The following is a 14,049-nucleotide window of genomic DNA, read 5'->3' on the forward strand; positions in this document are numbered from 1 at the left end:
AGACACATTAGCAGGGAACTGGATCCGTTTGGAGCATTAATGTCTATGATACTCTCCTTGCAGTTGAAGGATTTAGAATCCATTTCAATTATGGGTGGGCCAAGTACAATGTCTTCCAATTGTCCAAGGTTTGGATTAGATGGGTTCTCAGAAATTTTGTTAAAGTAGTTATTAATCATAACTCTCAGTTTAAGCTTTTCTTACCAAATTTTCATGTTTGCTGATGTTTATATCTATGGGAAAATTGGGTCTCTGGATTGCAACCAATGAAAGCATCCAGACTAACAGTAATAAGGTCAACAGTCAGCAGAATGATGTCCAGCGGAAATGAAATAGCTTTTCTTATTTGGTAGAGGGGTTACCTCCTGCATTATACTGACATACTGACATAGACAGTAGATATTGGAGCCTGTCTCTTCTGCCAAATGGAGAATGCCGCATTTTGATCCATCATATATATATTTATATATTATAATATATATTATATATTTCTATACATAATATAGAATTACATATAATTATCATAAATATATAATTATATATATTATATATGAATTTATTTATATATAAATATATAATTATTTCTGATCCAGCTCCATACCAATGGATTGAAAAAGCAGTGAAAGATGGTCCAAGTGCCTGGGTTGCTGCCACACACATTGGAGGAGGAGCTCCTGGCTTCAACCTGGCCACACTCTGGCTATTGAAGTCATCTCAATAATATATATATATAATATATATAATACTTATAATAAATTATATAATATTATCTGTTTATAATTATTATATATTATATAATATATTACATGATAAAGCATAATATATTTTATATATGAATATATTTATATACATAAATATATATAAATAAATGTAAATATATATATATAGAATTTATTTACGTATTTGACAGGTGTACTTACAGACAGTGAGAGGAAGAGACAGAGAGAAAGTTCTTCCATATGCTCATTTACTCCCCTAATGACTGCAATGTCTGCAGCTGGGCCAATCTGAGCTAGGAGCTTCCAGGTCTCCCATATTTTGGCAGGGACCAAAGCACTTGGAACAGCTTCTACTGCTTTCCCAGGCTATTGCAGAGAGCTGGATGGGAAAAGGAGAAATGGGGACTAGAACTGGTGCTCATATGGGGTGCCAGCACTGCAGGTAAAGGATTACACCACTGCACCACAGTGCTGGCCCCAGTCTATCCTTTATTAAGGAGATCTCAGTAATCATGTTCAGGTATTGCTGTCCTATATTCATGGCCAAAGTCCTAGCAGGCAACACGGTTTGGAGAATCGTAAGCACAAGGTGTGTAGGAGACTTCATTTCTCATACAGCACAGTTAATAACAAGGTTCCAAGAGGGGAAATTACTTGCATCATAGTCTTTGAGAACTAATGGACATCACAGGTGATCTAAAGAATTTAGAAGGTTTGTGAGCCCCTAGAGTGAAAAAGTCACAGGGAGCACAAGGACAGTGCCTAGAGTTTATTTTGATGGATTTTAGCCCCTTTCATTGGAGGGAGGCCCGAAGAAGCTGGACTGATTAGTAAACCTCAGAAGTATCTTTTCAAGGTGAAGGCAAACTGAGACTGAGGGGTTTTTGGAAAAACGTTGAACAAAAGACATTTCCCACACTTGGTTAAGACACATCATTTATCTACTGATTTTCATCAGATCTGTTAACATTAGGTATAAGGTACAGTGGACATGGTGGATGGCATATAGCAATATGATTTTAGTAATATATCATGAGGTGCTTTTTTTAAATGGATTTAGCAGGTAAAATTGGGCTACCTAATGAGATGTAGCTGGAATAATCACCTTTTTGTTAAATAAATCTGAGGTAATAAATGTTAGTGTATGAAGACATTGAGTTTTCTTTTATTGGGCCTTCTTGGTTATTTTAATCTGGGATCTGCGAATTCTCATTTTCTTTATTTTATTCCTCATCATGTCGGACCAACTCTGCTGCTTTGGGGATTTTTTTAGTACATCTGACATTTGGAAATTTAGACAATAGTATAGTTAAAATGAGATGTACCAAGTAAAGTATTTATTTTTATTCTGATACATATTTTGGAATTCTTCTAAAATTCCTATTGAGTATCCCTGTTAAATTTAGTTGCATCCCAGGTTAAGACTTATTGGAGGCAGGCGCCATGGCTCAATAAGCTAATCCTCCACCTGTGGTGCAGGCACACCAAGTTCTAGTCCTGCTGGGAGAGCCAGATTCTGTCCCAGTTGCTCCTCTTCCAGTCCAGCTCTCTGCTATGGCCCAGGAGTGCAATGGAGGATGGCCAAAGTGCTTGGGCCCCGTACCTGCATGGGAGACCAGGAGGAAGCACTTGGCTCCTGGCTTTGGATCAGCGCCATGTGCCAGCCACAGCACACTGGTGGCAGCGGTCACTAGGGGATAAACCAACAGAAAAAGGAAGACCTTTCTCTCTGTTTCTCTCTCTCACTGTCCACTCTGCCTGTCAAAATAAAAAATAATTTTTATAAAAAGACTTATTGGAGCCACTTTAGTGATTATACCCATGAAACTTTGTTAATAAATGCAAATAGAACCTGGGAAAATTGATGTATATCTTATGCTGTAGAGACTTAAGATTGAACATCTTTTTTTAATCTTTTTTAATTATATAATTTAAAAACAAATTTTAGATTTTTTTTACTTTACTAAGTCACAGCTCTGGCCCCATTAATATGACTTAACAATGTTTTTTCCTCTCAGACTTATCTCTATTGTTTCAGTTAACTGCATGCCTTTTCTTTACATTCAGATTCCCTCAGCTGTCAAAGCTTATTCATCTTAATTCTGTTGTTCCTATTTCCCTCCCTTTTATTCTGTCCCTAGGCTAATTGAGGTCATGATTCTCCATTCCTTCTGTGTGGTGTCACAGTAGGCTTGAAGTGTTCTTTTTCTCTTCTGATTTCTAAAGAAAGAAATTATGTATTCCCACAGTTTAGATATTTTAATAATGCATTCTAAAACAAAGGTTAAATGTTCTTAATTTGACAAGAATTTTCGGGGCCAGTGGTGTGGCATAGTGGGTAGAGCCACCACTTGCAGTGCTGGCAGCTCATATGGATCCAGATCTCTGCTATAGCCTGGGAAAGCAGTAGAAGATGGCCCAAGTCCTGGGCCCCTGCACCCATGTGGGAGACCTGGAAGAAGCTCCTTGCTCCTGGCTTTGGATTGGCACAACTCTGGCCATTGCAGCCAACTGGGGAGAGAACCAGTGGATGGAAGACCCCTCTCTCTTCTCTGCCTCTCTCTGTGTAACTCTGACTTTCAAATAAATAAATAAATCTTTTAAAAAAAGTATTTTTTCTAATTTTAGATTTGTTCTACTTCATTGCCACTTCAGGGTGTGTGTAAGGAGTGAATATCCAGTTTTTCTATTTTGGAATTTTGGGATTTTGTATTAGCTCTGCTGTGTATTCATTTTTCTTGAGCATTGGTGATATCTTCTCCTTAGTTGTATTAAGAGAGAGAGCAATAGCCCTCATGTCTTTTTAGGTAAGTAAGACATATTAAAAACAGAGCATTCAGTATACATTCATAGTAGTTTGACTTGTTCAATTGATTTTCCTGACCTCCCTTGGATATTCTTGGTCTTTGCTGTACAACTTTCTATACTCATTAATTCTTTGATATTCCCAAATCCAGAAAATGAATGACTCAACAGCTGTGTTCCTGTATTTGCTGGGACTCAGGGTAAGAAGCAAAGTGGAGGTGTTCAGGAATCTAAAGTTACATGCTACATAGCAAAGCACATCATTTCCTATACAAAGTGACTGGGAAATCCAGAATCTTTTGCACACATATTGGATCCTGAACTATTACTGGACTATTCAGTAAGATTTTAATGTATTTATTTTCTGTGTGTGTGTTTGTATTTCTAAATAAACTCTGCTGGGCTGCTTAACATTAACATGTATTGCAGAATTCTTTCATCAGTTTTTACTTTTAAAAAGTTTCTCTTTCAGTTTTATGGGAGAGAGTAGAAGTTTTCTGCTATGTAACTGAAAATTCATTCATTCATTAAAGTTAAAAATATTTGTTGCAAATTGGTAGAATACTATTAATTCTCATGTGATTTACATGAAACTAAATACATTCTCTATTTTGTTTTGCTTAAAATTTCTGCATGTGTGGACTTCTTTTTTCCTTCTTGCCCCAAATCCCTTTGTGTATTGGGATGGCAAATGGGTTTTACACTGGACAAAACATGTTATTTTGGCAAAGAAGTACTTAGCCTTCCTGCTTCAAGTATTCTAATATTGCATTAGAAATCGGTATATTTGTTTACTGTACAAATGTCTTTCATACAATTTTGTAATCTTCTGGGATGGGAGAGGAAGCAGGAAATAGGAGGATTATGGGTGGGAGGGATGTTTTGGGGGAGGGGAAGCCACTGTAATCCAAAAGCTGTACTTTGGAAATTTATATTTATTAAAAAAATGTTAAACAATTTTGTAATCTTCATCTTCCTTTTTATTTCATCCTTTTAAAAAAAGATTCATTTATTTTATTGAAAGTCAGAGTTACACAGAGAAGGAGAGAGAGAGAGAGCAGTCTTCCAACTGCTGGTTCACTCCCCATTTGGCCACAATGGCTGGAGCTCTGCCAATCCAAAGCCAGGAGCCAGCAGCTTCTTTTGGGTCTCCTATGCAGGTGCAGGAGCCCAAGGGCCTGGGCCATCCTCTACTGCTGGATAGTAAGTCTTACTTGCCTAAAAAGATGGATAGTAATTTGAGTAGCCAGGACTTGAACTGGCACCCATGTGGGATGTCCGCACTGCAAGCCACAGCTTTACTTGCTACTCCACAGCATCGGCCCCCTAAATTCTTATGAGTATTGCTACACGATTGGAATTTATAATTGATAATGCTGAACAATTGAAACGGTCTTATTTACAATTGTAGGACTGGATATGGCAGTTTTACTTGAAGTAAAGTATGTAGCCTGCTTATTGTATGATTTTCGGAAAAGCATGTATTTATATATAACAGCAGATCTGTTAATCATTTAAAAGTGAATTGTCATGATTACCCAGATGTAAAGAATGCAATATGTGCTAATGAGTTAGCAGTCACAGACATTTAGAATTAGAGGGATTTTAGAACTTTTTCAATACTGCAGTTTTTATGAAAAACTAATAATTTTTTTATTTGACAGGTAGAGTTATAGACAGTGAGAAATCAGAAAGGTCTTCCTTCCATTGGTTCAGTCCCCAAATGGCTGCCACAGTTGGAGCTGTGCCCATCCAAAGCCAGGAGTCAGGTGCTTTCTCCTGGTCTCCCATCTGGGTGCAGGGCCCAAGCACTTGGGCCATCCTCCACTGCCTTCCCGGGCCATAGCAGAAAGCTGGACTGAAAGAGGAGCAACCAGGACTAGAACACTTTGCCCATATGGGATACCAGCACCACAGGTGGAGAATTAACCAAGTGAGCCATGGCGCTGGCCCCCGATAAATTTACTCTTAACAAAATATCAAAATATCTTATTTAGTATAAAGTTAGTAGTGAAAAGAGACTACATTGTTGAACACAGAAATTTGAGATTATATTTCTTGGTATTAATTTGCATCTTAAGGCTTATTGCCTAGTTTATTTCAATATTTCAATCTAATATTACTAATAATATCTTGTACTTAGTGGTTCACTGTGTGCCAGACAATATTCTTTTGATTTTTTAAAAGATTTATTTATTTATTTATTTGGAAGTCTTAGTTACACAGATATTGAACAAGAGGAAGAGAGAGAGAGAGAGAGGTCCTCCATCTGCTGGTTCACTCCCCAGATGGCCTAAAAGGTCAGAGATATGCCAATCTGAAACCAGGAGCCAGGACCTCTTCAGGGTCTCCCATGCAGATTCAGGGGCCCAAGGACTTGGGCCAACTTCCTACTGCTCTCCCAGGCTAAAGCAGACAGCTGAATGGAAAGTGGAGCAGCCTGGACTTGAACCGGCCTCCATATGGGATGCCCCCACTGCATGCAGTGGCTTTACTAGCTACACCACAGCACTGGCCTCAAGACAATGCTCTAAAATGATGCATTAATTATTCCCAAATATTGAAAAGTGGCATGGTACACATTTGAATGTGTTGTTTTGTACTAGTTGTAGAAACAGTTTAAAATATATTTATATTTAAAAATGTAAGCTTTGATCTAAAGGTTTACTTTCCCTTAAGGTGCCTGTTTGGAAACTGAGAGATCATTGAAGTCTCAAGATAGAGTACAACTGATCTTATCCAAGCCTCCTTTATCACATGAGGATGCTAAATGCCAAGCCCAGAGAAGTAAAGTGAACTGTTCAAGGTCACATAGGTAAGTTGTGGCAGGGATAATTCTGTATTAGCATTAGGTATCCTGATACATAGGCCACTGTTCTGTCAATTTTGTACTCCTGGAGTTAAAGATTCTAAGTTGTGGAAAATTGAATTTGGAAATTTAGTGGTTGCTGTTGTTATGGTGAGAAATTTCTGTGTATAGTTATGAGTTGCTTAAATTTTATTCAATATATTTTTCTAGTATGTTTGCTATTTATTTGAAATGTATAACAAATAGCTTCATCTATTTGCCAAAAGAATTTTTTAAAGATTTATTTATATTATTTGAAAGTCAGAATTACACAGAGAGAGAAGGACAGGCAGAGAGAGTGGTCTTCCATTCACTGGTTCACTCCACAGTTGGCCTCCATGGCTGGAGCTGTGCTGACTGGAAGGCAGGAGCCAGGAGCCTCTTCCTGGTCTCCTATGCAGGTGCAGGGGCCCAAGGACTTGCACCATTTTATAATGCTTTCCCAGGCCATAGCAGAGAGCTGGATAGGAAGTGGAGCAGCCAGGTCTTGAACTGATGCCCCTATGGAATACCAGCACTGCAGGTGGCAGCCTCACCCACTATGCCACAGTGCCAGCCCTTGCCAAAAGAATTTATAGAAGCTATTCCATATATACACTTAACAATTATTTAGTTACTTGACATGAACTATACCTGCATATTTGAAAATTTTGAATGGTATCACTTGGGTGTTAAGAATGTTATATTTTAGGTCTCTTAATATTTTTAGTGATGATGTTTTAAAGGCCCTTTCTGTTTTATGAAAAATGATAAGGATTTTGTTTTACAATGGCCATAGTATTACTACTTAAAGCAATAGATTAAATAACACTTTTAAACAAAGTCATTTAATACTGAATTCTAACACACTGGTATATTTTAAAGTGAGACACCGGATTTCTTTCAGATATTCTAAAGAAGAATGATAATCAAAATTGAAGACATCTACAGTTTTTAATCACTTGTTTTAAATATTGGTCATAATGGTCCAATTTTGAGTTTAATTTTAATTAGCTTTTAAATGATTCAATATGGTTTATAGAAAAAATTCGGAGAACATAATTATATACTCAACCTCCCTCCCTTCTTTTTCCTTCTTTGTCTTTTTTTTAGCTTATGAAATGACATTTTCAGTTTATATTACATTAAAAAGGGTTGTTGAGTCAAGGGACAAGTTTAACAGGCAAAAAGCAAAAAGATCCTAATTTAGAGGGAATACAGACAATGGCTCTAAACAATATTTGAATATCACATCTAAACAATATTTGAATAAATTGATAAATATTTTAATTTCTCCTACTAAAATGCTCAAAGTCTTTAATTATTTATCAAATATTAGTGCAAAATTATGGATTTAAATGATCCCAAAAAGTGATGAATTTTTGTGTAATAAAGTCCAATTTTTGTCAAGGCTTTTTGACAGTTTCACAGAAAACTTATGTTTGTGAATGGGAAGAATAATACCAAAATATCCATACTACCAAAAGCAATTTGCAAATTCAATGCAATCCCAATCAACATACCAACGATGTTCTCAGAGCTAGAAAAAATGATGCTAAAATTCACATAGAAACATGAGAGATGCTTAACATCTAAAGCAATATTATAAAGCAAAAAAAAAAAGCTGGAGACATCACACCATATTTTAAGACATATTACAGGGGTCAGCACTATGACAAAGCAGGTAAAGTCACCGTCTGCAGTGCCGGCATCTCATATGGGTGCCAGTATGTTTCCCAGCTGCTCCACTTCTTATACCCCTCTCTGGTATAGCCTGAGAAAAAAGTAGAAAATGGCCAAAGTCTTTGGGCCCCTGCACCTACATAGAGACCTGGAAGAAGCTCCTGACACTTGGATTCAGATCAACAGAGCTCCGGCCATTGTGGCCATTTGGGGAGTAAACCAGTGGATGGAAGACCTCTCTCTCTCTCTGCCTCTACCTCTCTGTAACTCTGCCTTTCAAATAAATAAACTGCAAAAAAAAAAAAAAAAAAAAAAAAAGAAGAAGTGTTAGCACTGATATAATAACAGACACATAGTTCACTGGAAAAGACTTGGTAGCATAGAAATAAACCCAAATTTCTACCAGCAACTCATATTTAACAAAGGAACTAAAATGAACTGGAGAAAGAAGAATCTCTTTCACAAGTGGTGCAGAGGAACCTGATTATCCATATGTAGAAGCCTGAAAATAGACTCCAACATCTCTTACACTATGTGAAAGTGAACTCACAGTGAATTAAAATGTAATCATGAGACCCAAACCCAAGTAAACATAGGGAAACTCTAAACATTGTCAACACACAATAGCTTTTCGGTAAGATTCCAATAGCAATAGTCACAAAAATAAAAACAGAGACATTTGAGTATATCCAACTAAGATACTTCTTCACAACAAAGTAAACATCAGAGTGTAGATACAATGAACAGATGGCAGGAAAAATTAAAACTCTGAATGTTTACAGATTTCCAGAACATTTACATGAATTGGAAAAACTCCAAAAAATACAGTGAAGAAACAGGCAAGGATCTGAAGAGACATTTCTCAGAAGAAATGTAAATGGTCAAAACATGTGAATATGCCCGATGTCACTAGCCATTATGTAAATATAAATCAGAGCACCATATCAGTCTCCAACACCTGTGGGAGAATACAACACTCAGGTGTTTGTGTGTGCAGCAAGTGGGTTTAGAGGACCCTGTTCACCTCTGGAGAGCAGAGTCTACAGGGAGGTAAAGAAACCTTACTGCGCAGGGGCATGCTAATCTTCTCTGTATCTTTCCAATTTTAGTATATGTGCTGCCGAAGCGAGCACATGTGCTGCCGAAGCGAGAAAGAGATGAAAAGAATTTATCTCAGCTAGCCACTAATATTCAAGAAACAAGGTCTTCAGGAAAGCCAACTCAACTGACATTTTCATGTCATTGTTAAATAAAGGAAAAATTATCTAGGTTCAGCAATACGTAGTTTATAAGAGAAAGACTACAGAGTAATTTCCTTGGCATAGAAATAACTTTGTCTTTTTTTTTTTTTTATCTATGAGGGCTTGCTATCACCACCACACACCCACATCCCATATACAAATGCCTGGCTTGAGTGGTAGCTTCTCTGCTTTGAGGCAAGTTTCTGCTAGTGTGCACCCTGGGAGGAGATGGAGGATGGCAGAAGTGCTTGGGTCCCTACACCCAAATGGGACATCCAGAATGAATTCCCAGTTCCTGGTTTTGGCTTGGTCAAGCTTTGGCTATTGCAAGTGTCTGGGGAGTGAAACAGTGGTTCCCTCTTCCTGTCACTCTGCCTTTCAAATCAATAACTATTGTTGGTAATGACTAATAATGATATTCACTGATTGTCAAATTTTGAATCTATTAATTATAGACAATTTCTCTTTGTATTTTTAAACTTTCATAATGTTCTGTAGCCAATTTCATCACTAGAAAAAAAAACTTTTCCTCAAAAAAAAAAAAGAAACCTTACTGCTTTCCTAATGTGCTTATTAAGTTCTTGACCAGCGCCTGTTAGTCTTGCCACAAACTTTCTAGTCTTACTACTTTCCTTCTTCTTCCTCTTCTCTGTGACTTGTAAAATAGTATACATTCTATATACTGTGGATACTTTGATTTATTTTATTCCTTCGGTCTCCTATGAAGTTCCTCCACAAAAGCACAGCCCTCAAAATATTCATTCATTTATGCAGTCTGCAGATTTCATGAGCTACTAAATTCCTAGTAGTATGTTAAAGGCAAGATCTAGGCCTAAGAGAAAAGTGGTCTAAATTCTGTGCCTAGAAGAGGATTTGGGACATAGTAGAACTTCAGTGAAGTGCTATGTGAATGACATGCACTCAGTAAATGAGTAATCTAAAGCATACACTTCATTTAAGCAACACAGCAGCCCTACTCACCTCAGGTAGAGCAATTGAGAGGAATAATGTGAACAAAAATAAGACATCAATAAGTTGAATAATAACAGAGAAAAAACAAAATGAGATAGATGCCAACATTACTGAGCTATTTTTGAGGAATTAAATTGATAGAGGGGCTGGCATTGTGGCCAAGTGAGGAAAGCTGCAATCTGTGAGGCCAGCATAACATCTGAGTTCCACTTTGAGTTTAGGAATCTGCACTTCCAATTTAGCTCACTGCTAAACACCTGGGAAACCAGCAGAAGATGGACGAAGGACTCAGGTCCTTGCCACTCATGTGGGAGACTTGGATGAAGCTCCTGACTCCAGCATGCCCCAGGCTCAACTGTTGAAACTCTCTGGGGTGTGAGCCAGCAGATGAAAGCTATCTATGTCTTTCCCTCTCTCTCTAAATCCACCTTTCAAATCAACAAAGATTTAATAAACAAATTAACTGATTTCAAAATACACAAAAACATGAACAATACTATATCATTTTTATGCCAAACTGATAAAAAATAGCAAATGCTAGAGAGCACATGGGAAAAGAAAACCATCATATATGGTGGGTGAAAACACAAGTTAGTACAGATGTTATGCAGAACAGTATGGTCATTCCTTAAAGAGGATAAAAATTGGGGCCGGCGCTGTTGTGCAGTGAGTTAAAGCCCTGGCCTGAGGGGCCAGCATCCCATTTGGGTGCCAGTTCTAGTTCCAGCTGCTCTTCTTCCAATCCAGCTCTCTGCAATCTCCTGGGATAGCAGTAGAAGATGGCCCAAGTCCTTGGGCCCATGCACCCATGTGGGAGACCCAGAGGAAGCTCCTGTCTCCAGGTTTCAGAATGGCATAACTCTGGCCTTTGTAGTCATCTGTAGAGCGAACCAGCTAATGGAGGACCTCTCTGTGTCTCTACCTCTATTGTAACTCTTTCAAATAAATAACAAAAATTAAACTAAGATAAAAATTGACCTACCATGTGAGAGTTATCTTGCTCTTGGCTATATAGAATAAGGAAATTTTATTAGAATGAAAGGAGGAGAGCATATCAAAGATACAGCAATTTTCCCATAACACAGCCACTGTAGCACAGTTCACTGCAGCCAGGATTTGAAACCAATCTAGCTCTCCATCAGTGAAAAACAATGGACAGGGCAACCTCTTTTAGATACAAAAAAAGAACAAAATATTATTAAATTAATTGAAATAAGCCAGAAGCAGGAACACAAATGTCACCTGGTCCTTGTCACATGTGGAAGTGAAAGAAAATAATGGATCTGAACACAGAACTGTGATTACTAGAGGCTGAGAAGGGAAGCAGCTAGGGATAGAGGGGGATTGGATAATAGGTATCAAAAATCAAAGAGGCAGAAAGAACTTCTGGTGTCCCATAATATAATGAGATGACTACATTCAACCATATTAGGTTCTGTGTAAAGAACTGAAAGAGAGGAGCTGGTAGTCTCAAATCATGGAGAAGAATTAGAAACTGTAGTTATTGGGGGCCAGCATTGTGGCACAGTGGGCTAACACCCTGGCCTGAAGCACCAGCATCCCATGTGGGTACCAGTTCTAGTCCTGGCTGCTCCTCTTCTGATCCAACTCTCTGCTATGGCCTGGGAAAGCAGTAGAAGATGGCCCAAGTCCTTGGGTCCCTGCACCCAAGTGGGAGATCTGGAAGAAGCTCCTGGTTCCTGGCATCAGATTGGCAGAGCTCCGGCCATTGTGGCCATCTGGGGAGTGAACCAGCAGAGGAAGACCTCTCTCTCTCTCTGCTGCTACTTCTCTCTGTAACTCTGTCTTTCAAATAAATAACTCTTTAAAAACTTAATAAAACTGTAGTTGCTTAGCTTGATCACTTTTTACTGCATAAATGTGTGCAAATATTGCACTACACCCTGTAATAATGCATGACTAGGACACATTAATCACAAATTATTTCAATGAAATTTTAAAAATTAGAAGCATTTCTTTATATTAACAATGAACTATTTGAAAATGAAATTAGAGAAACATTTCCATGAATAGCAGCATAACAACCAGGAACCAATGTCTTCAATGTTATCAGTGATGAATCAGATTCACAGCCCCCAGCACTCAGTTTTTGCCATATACCTTACCATGGCAATTGTGGGCATATAGTAGTAAATCAATGGACAGGAATCCTTTGTCTCTAAATCTGCTAAATAAATAAACATGGAATTCATCAAAGAAAAAGAGATATCAATTTGGATGCCAGGCACAAAAACACATGCACTTGAGCTACCCTCCACTTTGTGATGCCAACAAATCTTTCAGACATGTTACATTTTCAGAGACTTTTCTGTAATCTTGCTAAGCTTTCTGGAAATCTGCCTTATAGCAAAGGGTTTCCCAATTCCATTACACTCATGATTTTTCTTTTGTGTGAGTTATTAGTTTACCATCTAGAGATAATTTATGGTACAAAACTTTTCTATGCATGCATGTTTTCTCATTTGTGAGTCTATTCATGGGAATTGAAGACTGATTTATAGCAGAAATACATTTTCCAAATTCATTGCATAGACTTTTGTTCCTTATGAATTCTCTGAATTCTGTTGATGTCTAATTTCTGGCTAAAGGTTTTATTGTATTTACAGCATGCAAAGACTATCACCTTTTGTGAATTCTGTATCTATACAAGCCTGAAATAAAGAAAATGTTTTTGCACAATCAGTATACGCCTAAGAAACCACCTGTGTCAATTCTCTGATGTACCATTGACTTCTGACTCTAATAATATTTATAAGCTTTCTCCTTTACATGAGTCTCTGTTGGATAGGATGTGATTTCCAGCAAAAGGTTTTGTCACAATACTTACATGAATTTTGGAGAAAAGCTCTTCCACATTCATTATATTGTTAAGGTCTCTCCCTTCTTCAAAGTCCATGATGGATTATGAGGCATTACCTATGTGAAATGACTTTCTCACATTTATTTCATTCATTAGATATATATGTTGTGCATTCTGATATAAGGAGAGATTTGGGCAGAGCTTTCCAACACTCATTACACCCATAAGGTTTCTCTCCCACATGAATTCCCTGTTGTCTTATGAGGTATGGCTTCTAATTAAAGGGATTTTACTTTCAAAGGAGTTTTTCCCTATATGAATTTGATGATGTACAATGAGGGCTGAATTATGGTAAAAGGTTCTGAGTCATTACATTCATAAAATTGCTCCCCATGAGAATTCTTTTATGTTTGATGAGGTCTGATTTGCACCACAAAGGCTATTCACATGTATTATATTCATGCATTTCTCCCCTTGGTGAATTCTCTAATATTTCATGAGATATAACTTGCACAAAAAGGTCAAGTAGAAAATTCCCTGTGTGGATACTCTGATATCTTATGAGTTATGAAGTACAGCAAAGAGGCTTTCCACCATCCTTCCATCCATAAAACCTACCTAAATTGAGCAACAAAGATATAGAAAACGTAAACACACACACAACCAGATGGAAATGATATCAGTAATAAAGACCATCACTACCAAGAAAACCCCAAAACTGGAAGGCTTCACTGCTGAATTCTAACAGACATTTAAAGCACTAACTGCAATTCTTCTCAAGTTATTCAAAACAATTGAGAGAGAGGCGATTCTCCCAAATTCTTTCTATGAAGCCAACATCACCTTCATTCCTAAACTTGAAAAAAGTGCAACAAAGAAAGTAATTATAGACCAATTTCCCTGATGAACATACATGCAAAGATCTGCAACAGGATTCTGGCCAATTGAATCCAACAATGCATCAGAGAGATCATCCACCCA

The 14,049-nt window shown here is 37.6% G+C and overlaps 1 long non-coding RNA gene and 1 pseudogene across 1 annotated transcript; one reads left to right on the plus strand and one right to left on the minus strand.

Annotated features, from left to right (window-relative positions):
* Window positions 1-3,674: 3,674 nt before the first annotated feature.
* On the plus strand, window positions 3,675-9,702 carry LOC149122733 (uncharacterized). The gene is made up of 3 exons (XR_016219383.1): window positions 3,675-3,724; window positions 6,204-6,339; window positions 9,396-9,702. It is a non-coding gene; the product is annotated as an uncharacterized LOC149122733 (long non-coding RNA).
* LOC149122734 (U6 spliceosomal RNA) lies at window positions 9,100-9,167 on the minus strand (annotated as a pseudogene).
* Window positions 9,703-14,049: the final 4,347 nt, after the last annotated feature.

Source organism: Oryctolagus cuniculus, chromosome 13, assembly GCF_051225735.1.
Source record: "Oryctolagus cuniculus isolate XC-2025 breed Fujian yellow rabbit chromosome 13, ASM5122573v1, whole genome shotgun sequence".
NCBI lineage: Eukaryota > Metazoa > Chordata > Mammalia > Lagomorpha > Leporidae > Oryctolagus > Oryctolagus cuniculus.